We start from the raw sequence: 10,070 nt of genomic DNA on the forward strand, positions 1-10,070 counted from the left end.
TTTTGGTTGTTTTTAAAAATGTTTCAACCTGCTTTAATCGAGTTTGATCCCAGACTTCATGTGCCATTTTCCTGTATGGTTGTGGGGCCAAGTGGCTCGGGAAAGACATTTTTTGTTAAATCTGTATTGCAAAACTGTGTACATGTTTTGAACAAGCTTATTGATAACATTGTGTGGGTTTATACATCCTTTCAACCTCTGTATTCTGAGCTTCAGGAGAAAAATAAAAGCATTAAATTCATTGAAGGTCTCCCTGAATCTTTTGAAGATGAGAGCTTGTTTCCCTCACACCAAAGTCATCTCGTTGTACTGGATGATGTTATTTTTCAAGCAGCTAATCATCCAGAAGTGGTCCGGATCTTTACTCAATACAGGCACCATAAACAGATGAGCGTAATGTTTTTGACACAAAATGTGTTTTTACAAGGCAAACACAGCAGGACGATCAGTCTGAACAGTACTTATATGGTGTTATTTAAAAAACCCCGTGATAAATTACAGGTTAATACACTAGCTAGACAAATATGTCCAAGACGTGTACATTTCTTTTTGGAAAGTTTTGAAGAAGCCACAAGAGAGCCACACGGATATTTATTGATAGATTTAACCCCCACCTGTCCAGAGCAGCTAAGACTGAGATCAGGAATACTACCCTCAGAACAGCTCTGTGTTTTCTTACCCAGGAAAAAATAACAGAAACAATGTCTGTAAGATTGAGAAGAAACTTTGCTTTGCTGAAAACACTAACCACAAGCTCCCCTAAAATTCGTAAGGTTATTTTACAAGAATGCTCACCTGATTTTATCCAGGTTATTTGCGAGCTTTGTATGAATCTCTTAAAAGGAAATATTCCAATCACACAATGCCAGCATAACAAATTGAAACGTTACAAAGAGAAGATCAGAGAGATGGCGTGCAGACGGGCTGGTGTCAGGAAGAAGAAAAAGTTACTCACTCAAAAAGGCGGTTTCCTGCTACCACTCCTCACAACAGTTTTACCCATGGTTGCTGATTTAGCTATAGGCGCGATCCGTAAATAACAATGCAGAAAATGTATCTTATCTCGCCCGATCAGATTAAACGTTTACATGAAACACATGCAAACGCCTCACGACCAACCATCAGAGACAAGGCGGAAGATGAGCTGGACAGTGAAATGAGACGTGTATTGGAGACTCAGGGTCTAACCCCCGATGAGAAAATTAAAAAGTATAACATGCTTTTACAAAAGTACCTACTACTTGAAAGACAAAAATCAGATGAAAGCAAACTGATAACACTAAGACTCCCTGCTGAGCGTGAAGTAGGGGAGACTGTGAGAGCACATGAACACCATCAGGAAGAAAGCGAGGAGGGGGAGCAGACGGGTAGTGTGAATAAAGTTTTACATGATGTTTTAAACCACGTAAACCCTCGCTCAAAGAGAAACACTGAATATCTTATGCATAGAATATTAGCATCAAAAGGGCATGGAGGATGGACTGAGGACGGGGAATTGATGCATAGACAGAAGCCAATACCAGGAAGTCATATGCTTGATTTGATGAAATTTTTATCAAGCTCAAGGGCAAGTGTAAAACCAACAGGCTGGAGGTGGCTTGCACAAACTTTGGCGGATCTAAAAATACCCCTGTCCACTATTACAAACTTATCGGCTAGAAGGGAAATAGCAGAATTAAAAGAATCGAGAGAAACAGGAGAATACCACAGATCCTCTGATGAAGATGTTATTGTGAAGAAAAAGAAGAAAAGGAAGAGAATTGCCTTATCACCCACATGGTTAAGTTTCTGATGTAATCCAAACCAGAAATAAAAGATTGTGTTTTTAAAAGTTAATTTTCTCTCATGTTGTTATTTAACAATAAGCACATTACACCACTTTTTCACAGAAACATTCTCAGTTTTATTGAAATTATTTCGAGCACAAATTACAATCGTTAAAAGCTTTCAAAGAACATGAAGTTTGATTAAAATTGCCAGCTTTACATATTAATACACATCTGATAAATCGTTTTACAAAACATGACACCATGCTATCATTTTTGTTTTGATTAGAGCTATATAAAGAAACTACATCATCATAACTCTTTCCACGCGATTTCTGAGCCAAGAAAAATATACAATGCTGCCCGCAAACTGTAGAAAGTGTGGCTTGTAGCTGTCTTTGATGGAAAGATACTCGTTTAGCATGCTTTTTCAGAAACGTTACAATGCTTTTAGGATAAAAAGCATAATCTGGGGGGAAACCGAATGAGTCAAAAAAGTTAGCCCCTCCGTTTTCCTCTAATGATATTGCAAGCGAATGAGTTCCAGGTTTATGCCTTGGGTCTGTATTTATGATCAGATATGCAGGTTTTTTAAATGAACGTTTGAGTAATGATAATAACTCATCTTCTGCATATACTCCAAAGAAACGGTCCCCAACTAACAATCTCATTATACTCTCCAATTGATGGTTGTTCATAATTCAATACAGAATGTGTGGAGCCTCTCAGTAATAATCGACCAAGACTTGTCTTTTGGAATTGATCTCGAGAATGGAATCATAACAGGCATAAACGATCAGTGTGGTTGTGTGAGGCAGCGGCACTCTGAAGCGCATTTCTAGTCTCAAGTTTCCATTTATCACAGGGGACAAGGCCTGACTGTCATCTGAAGGATTCAAGTTAAAAACAAACAGTGTATATCCTTGCTGAAACTCCTGTCTGTCAATGCATAAGGAGAGATCCTTAAGGTTTCTCCCGGTAGCGGTGTACAGGCTGTAAAACTCTCTTACAGAGTGATTCTCAGCAAAATTGGGTTGAAACGCTTTGGCTGGAATCTGCTTACTCTCATGACATAAAGCCAGGAACTCCAAATCATTATGGCGGAAGTTGAAAGGAGATAAATCATAACGGCCTGTAAAGGCTTCGTGATTGACCATGCCTATGACTAAATAACGGGGGAGTGAACCCAGAAACAGATTCTCATGATGTGATATACGCGAATTCTCTGGTATTGAAAATGTTTTTACATTAATGCGTGAGATGGGATACAGAGCATTAGCCTGCATCAGCGCGGAAGCGTGGCCTACGCGCACAGCGGGGGACACGGTGACTTTCCGTACAAACAATGAAGCGCCCAGAATATTCAGATGGTAATTCGCATTCTGAGGCGCCATAAGGCTGAAAGCATCGTTGGCCCTTGTGAGCTTAACCCTCAAATCCACATTATTGAGCAATAATCTTTCGCAGAAAAAAATATCAGAATGTAACGGTCCCATGACATGGAACTCTCGGGAGCGTTCACTGTAAACAGCACGCCGAACTAACCCCCGGTTCGGTCCGTTGGTTACAATATGCGAATCATGTGAGCCTGCAGTATCTTTGTAAAACAACCCGGCACTAAATTGAGTTTTCAGAGCTTCCTCTGAGTAATTTAAATATGTTTCTATTATAGCCCTGTAGGGGTGGGTGGAGCTGGCTTGTGAAATCAGTCTGTCGCCCAATGTGACGTCACATTGTGAAAAAATGGTGTTTAAAGGGTAATTTATAATTGCAACATTGGCGTCTGCATCAATATCAGAACCGTCAGCGTTAGTTATTTTCAACCTTAAACTCAACAGTGTGTCATTTAAATCCAGGTAATGCAACCCGTTTCCCGGCACGTAAAATTCCAAAGGCCCCCGATCAGTGAGCGCTGTTACTGGTAATATTTCCGAATAACATTTTTCCTCGATTGAAAATTGCGTTAATGGGGCTGTGAACAGGTCCAGTTCATTCAAGGTGCATTCGCTTGATCGCTCGTGAAGTAAAGACATTGTTGTTTGTTTCTTAGTTTTTTAAAAAATATCCTGCTTCGACCTGCGTGTTGCCCGTGTGGTGGTTTTAGCACTCTGTCTCTTTTTGACAGTTTTCCTCCGCTTTTTAAACTCGGTCAGCCGCTGACCCGGAGGACGTTTTAGTGCTCTGCGGGCGATTATGCTTAACCCTGAACCCTCTTGCTTTTCCTGTGTGTTTGAGCGAGTCAAGTTAGACAGAGAGGAGGTCACAACATCTGTAGCAATTCCTTTGACAGCTGTTTTCAAATGAGGTTTAACCAGGCTGACACCACGTTTTAAGAATGGGGTTACAAATCTAAACAGTTTTGAGAAAATAGATGCTATTCCTCGTCCGTAAATTACAGGTGCACCAGAAAACCCCGGGAGACCGTTACCAGCTTGCGATTCGTAATATCTTATGAACCTATTATTATCCATATTTTGTTATTATGGCAGATCCTTGAGAGGCCGGAAATGTAGCTTTACTATCGTTTTACCGTAGGTAAAGTTTACAGGTTCATTCTGATCAGTTTTGATTTCAATATGGATATTTTCTATGTGTTTCCGAGCAACCGGAATATAGTCTGGTTTGTTAAAGCACAGGTTCACGATATCTCCGTAATTTCCCTCTATTCTCACAGTACGCAGTAGGGGCGAATAGCTATCACCTACCAGCTGTAGCGCTGCTATATCAGAATAGCAAAACAGATGATAACATCCAGCTTTTATATCTGCAGGATAGGGGGCAAATTTGCGTTCAAAGCGCTGCCAGACACCTACTGGTACACCAAGCATATATGCCAGAGGGGGGTAAAACCTGAGCTGATATATCCCTCCAGCTGTGAATTCAAACTTTTTAACAACGGGGTGATATTTCAGATAAATATCCGAGTCAATACGCCTAAGGCAGGCTTCAATCTCTGTTCTCAATGTGGTAGAATCTTGGTAAAAACCAGCGCGTATTTTTGTCTTAACCACATCATCAGGCCGCTGCTCGACATCGCCTTTCCTCCTCCATTCAAAATAAGCCTTGTCATTCGGGAGATTAAGCCATGTATAGGGATATGAAATTTCAGTGAGAGCCACCTCCCAGGCCCCATCGAGATTGAGATGGTGAGCCAAATCCACACGAAAGGAGCTACTTGTGTTATTTTTGAAAACATTCAGACTTGCGTTTGATGGTAGTGTGACGTAAAAACCCTGCGCCCTGAGAGTCATGCTGAACCGTTACAAAGGCTAGCCGGGGTGAGAGTGATGTACGGAGTTCGTTATGTCAGGTTTTTAAGCTCACTGGCTTTAATCCAGCTATTAAACTTTTCAGGCCAATTCCTCCATTTCACCAGGAAATAAAGCTGTCCCCTCTGTTTACGTTTTGAGAGAATTTTGTCTATGTGATAAAGCTTATCCTTGCAAAGAGCGATTTTCTGCAGCTCATGCTCGTAAAAACTACCGATAATTTCTTCCCCATCGTAATCTTTGATTTTATAAACAGGAGGCTCTCTAGCTATGCATTGGTCAATAGTAAATACCTCGCTTGTGAATGTTTGCTCATAACGCTTATCAAAGACACCTCTAACTTTAGAGAGCCTGACAAGATCTCCCTTTTTAAATTTCAAGGGCTTTTTTCTACAAGGAATAGTAGAAGTGCCATATAGGTTTTGAAATACTAACGCTACATTGTCCGAATTTACTTGATTAGGGGACATTTTTATGGAACGGTGGTAGCTAGTGTTATAGCTATGTAATAAATCCTGTAGCACATCGATATATCTACGTGTATTTACAGCGGTGAAATATCTATACATTTTACTTTTAAGAGTTCTATTAAACCTTTCACAGACTGAGGCTTTTAGATCGCTGCCTGTAGCAAAATGATTTATACCATGCTTTTTCATTAAAGATTGAAAACTGGAATTAAAAAATTCCTTACCACTATCTGTTTGTAGCTTTTGAGGAATTTGGCTATCTTTTAAGACAGACTCAAAAGCCTTAGTGACATGAGCTCCTCTTTTGTTTTTCAGGGCTCTTGCATAGGCTTTTTTAGAGAAAACATCTATAACTGTAAGTAAATATTGATAGCCATCGTTATGCTCAGCTAACGCTCTCATATCACACAAGTCTGCCTGAAATTGGTTTAGCGGTCTAGGGACAAACACGCGATTTCTCGGAAAGCGCAGGCGTGCAGCTCGGTGTAAGGTGTATGCATCCTGTTCGGCGAGGAAATTCTCAGCAGTATGAGCCTTAATCTTTGTACCAGTTTCATCATCTACGCTTTTAATCAATTTTTGCACCCCGCAGAAACTACCGGGGTGAGATGGGTCGTAATATGCCCGTTTCAATAGAATCTGCTCTGCCATGTGCGCTCTTTCAAGTTATGTTTAACTATGGTTTTATTTAATGATCAACCGGTTACTTATCTCGTGTAACTGTTTTCCACAAACAATTTATTTGATGTAAGGAAAAACATTACATTTGAACGAGTAAAAACAAAATAATGAGTTTGATTCTTGCAATGCTTTTCCAAGAAAGTTTTATTTGATGTAACGGGTTTCCAAAATTATTTTATTTCATGTAATGAAACCAATAGATTTGAACGGGGTAAAACAAATAATTCCATTGATTCTTGCAATGGTTTTCCAAAAGTTTTTTATTTGATGTAAAGATTTTCCACAAACAATTTATTTGATGTAAGGAAAACATTAGATTTGAACGGGGTAAAACAAATAATTCCATTGATTCTTGCAATGGTTTTCCAAAAGTTTTTATTTGATGTAAGGAAAAACATTAGATTTGAACGAGTAAAAACAAAATAACCAAACAGTAAGAAAAACAAGAAAGCTAAAACAAGAGAAATAATAGGCATGAGGAAGAAAAAACAAAAACAACAAAACAATCTACTAGGAGAGCCAAAGCGAGTGATTGTCATCTAACACTTTATGAATTACGGTCCGGGTAACCTCTGTGACGCTGGCATCGATTTCGTGCAGAGTGCCCTCTATATCGCGGGCATCTCTCAGTTCAAAGAGATACGCCTGGGCCACACCTCTGACTTGAGCCGCTGGTGGTGAAAACCCCTCTAACCGTAAAATTTGTAATAACGTGTTGGTGAAATGTCCATTCCATAATCTTTTGCACAGTTCATCATAGTACTTGAAAAAGTAATATTTTTCCAGCGGGAAAAGACAAGAGTGGCGTCTCTGGGAGGGGTGGGAGACCGCGCATCCTTGGCACACGTCTTGTCGGTGCTTCTGGAGCAGCGAGATGATAAGGTACTTGACAGTTAATTTTATAAGTTCAAAAACAGCGGTGGGGAGTATAGCCTCGGCCTCGTGGTTGTCCCCGGAGGAAGGTTGCCCATTGGTATCCCCGGGGTGGGGATCATTGTCTTCAGGCTCTTGGAAAAGAGCCCGGCATACAGGGTCGCCCAACGCCCACAGCGAAGCACCGGAGATCGAGCTGGTTACAGGGGTCTGCTCGGGTGATTGCCAGCCGAGAGCGGGGTGGCTAGGTGAATTCCAACCCTGCGGTGACGGAGGCCGGAGCGGAGAATCTGCAAGCATACCGGCCGGAGATGACGAGCCCCGTCGGGGACTCGGTGGTGGAGTAGCAAGATCCATCGAGGGGCTGGGGGCTGGAGTAGAAGCAGCAGAAGGCTGAAAGGATGCTGGAGATAGAGCGGAGGGAGTCCCAGAGCTGTGATGAGTCATGGTTGTTTTTAGGAGATGTGAAGGAGAGAGTCGCGGTGGTTTTTAAAAGGACTGGGTAGGAGGAGGCGGGGTAGAGGGGGAGAGGATGAGGGGCGGGGTTATGTAAACTGCTGCGGGTTGTTTCCAACCAGAACCATGTCAATTGTGCTTTTACTCAGCTTAAAAAACTCTAAAATCCTGCCATTCTTTTCACCCACCAACTTGAGCCAGTCCTGAGTGGGAATCCGAAGCAATGTGTTGAAAACACCGGAGTGGGTGTTTGTAAGGTCCAGCACGAAGTCGTCCTTGCCACCGTCGTCTGATGTTTGACGACTTGCCCTGCAGATCCATCTGCAAAACGGAGTGGTCTTGGTCTCCCATTGTGTGTATGTCACGGTTTTACTAACCGTGTTTAAAGGCCGGCGCTGACTGAATGGCGGAAACGCGTGAGCCTCTTTGAAAACACGATGCGTCTGCGTTTGCTGGTCCCTTGTACGCGGTGCTTGCGAACTGGTTTCACGCAGGCTCTTGTGGATTTCAGGGGTCGCGATGAGGGTGAGAACAGCCCGTCAGAGCAGGTCAAGGCGATCCGCGGTGTGAGTGGACCAAAACTTTCACCCGCTTTAAGCTGGTAGAAATAGATTTCGCTCTCTGGGAGGCTGAAAGCATAGCCCCAAAACCCACCAGTGTTGAGAGGGAATCTCTCCTCCAACGGGATAGAAGCTGCAGGCTGCACTTCGCAGAGATGCAATCTTTTGACTTGCGCTGGGGTGGCAGAGACTCTGTAGCTGGTTACGGGGGTCTGAGAGACCACGGTGAGGTTGGTAGGTCTGGTGGCCATGTTGTTTTAAGAAAAAGAGAAGGCTTGCTTGTTTTTTCTGAGAGAAAAAAACAGTTAAATTTAAGTTGAAACGTTAGATTATTTATCCTGAGTGAGAGCGAGCAAGTTAACCTATCGCTGAACAGGTAAATCCAGGGTAAATCTATGCTCCCGCGCGCGCATAGAGACACAGGCGCGGGCGCGCTGCGCGCTCATGCGCTGAGCCACCACCAGATGGCGTTTTTTTTTTTTTTTTAATCATAAAAAAAGTAAAAACTTTTTTAATGGCTTAAAAATAAAAGAATGCTATTTGATATAAAAAAATCTTTCTAAATAATCAATTAGTTCTTATTGGGGGAAGAAAAACCAATGAGCTATGAACTAGCATATTTTGGATGAATATCATAATTTTTATGAAAATCATATTTTTTATGAATATCATATTTTTTATGAATATCATATTTTTATGAATATCATATTTTTAATTACTTCCGTTATTACTTCCGTTATTACTTCCGGAGCTCATGAATAATTCATTAGAACCTATCACTCAAAAAGCTCATGAATAATTTGACATAAGGGGCCTAATATCCCTCCTCATACATGTCATCACAAACTACAAGTCCACACCCCATACTGCCATCAGTTCCACCTCGTTACCGGATGAGCTAAATGAATTCTTTGCGCGCTTTGAGGCACAGAACTACACCCCCACACAGAAAACACAGCATTGAGGGACTGTGCTGTGAAACTCAAAGATGTCTTCACAGACATCTTTAATACATCACTGAGCCAGGCTGTCATTCCCACATGCCTCAAAAGCTACACGACCATTCCTTTACTGAAAACATCATCTCCCTCCTCCTTTAACAACTATTGTCCAGTCACACTCACCTCCATCATTATGAAGTGCTTTGAACGGTTAGTCATGCATCAAATCAAGACATCTCTTCCTAAAATCTGGATCTATTTCAGTTCGCATACTATTCAAACTGCTCGACCGATGATGGAATTTCAACTGCCCTTCACTCAGCCCTCACACATCTGGACACTACAGATTTTTTTTTAACATTACAGTCCATACTCCAGCTGGCAGAGTAATGAAGCATTTTGCTCTGTGTCAACTGCCAATAAATATTAAAAAGTAGAAGAATAGATTCAGAGGAGGGAGGAGAGCTGAGCAGTGTTACCGGATCCATGTGCTTTGAATTTGTTAGTTTTTTTACATATAATGGAGGTCACAGTAAATAAATTGTTCACCTATGGGAACCCAAAATGTCTGCTGAGTCTGCTTACCTACCAGCTTCCTTGATGCTCACATTCCTAGAAATCAGTAATATTTCAGTATTACTGTATAAATGGTAATATGAATATATATTTAAGTGTCACCATAGTATTTAAATGTTTGCAGCTATTGGTTTTGATTTGAATTCATTGGTTCAGTGTTGGCTCAGTAGCACAAATAACATTGCTGCAATCAGTAATCATAAAGCAGATTGTTGGTGAAGTAAAATGTGTAAGTCAAGGCATGTGTCTGTGAAGGTTCTCAGTCATCCAGGTCATTGTAGTCTAAGGAGCTTGGAAAGAAAAGCGTCTGGACTTCTTCAAGTTGCTTGAAGACGTTTCACCTCTCATCCGAGAAGCTTCTTCAGTTCTAAGGGTCAAATGGTGGAGAGTCCCAGATTTAAACCCAGTGGGAGTTTCCCCCCAATGAGGGACAAAGGACCCCCTGATGATCCTCTACCTAATCACATGAGCCAAGGTG

The sequence above is a fragment of the Pelmatolapia mariae genome, linkage group LG23 (assembly GCF_036321145.2).
Source record: "Pelmatolapia mariae isolate MD_Pm_ZW linkage group LG23, Pm_UMD_F_2, whole genome shotgun sequence".
NCBI classification, from domain to species: Eukaryota; Metazoa; Chordata; class Actinopteri; order Cichliformes; family Cichlidae; genus Pelmatolapia; species Pelmatolapia mariae.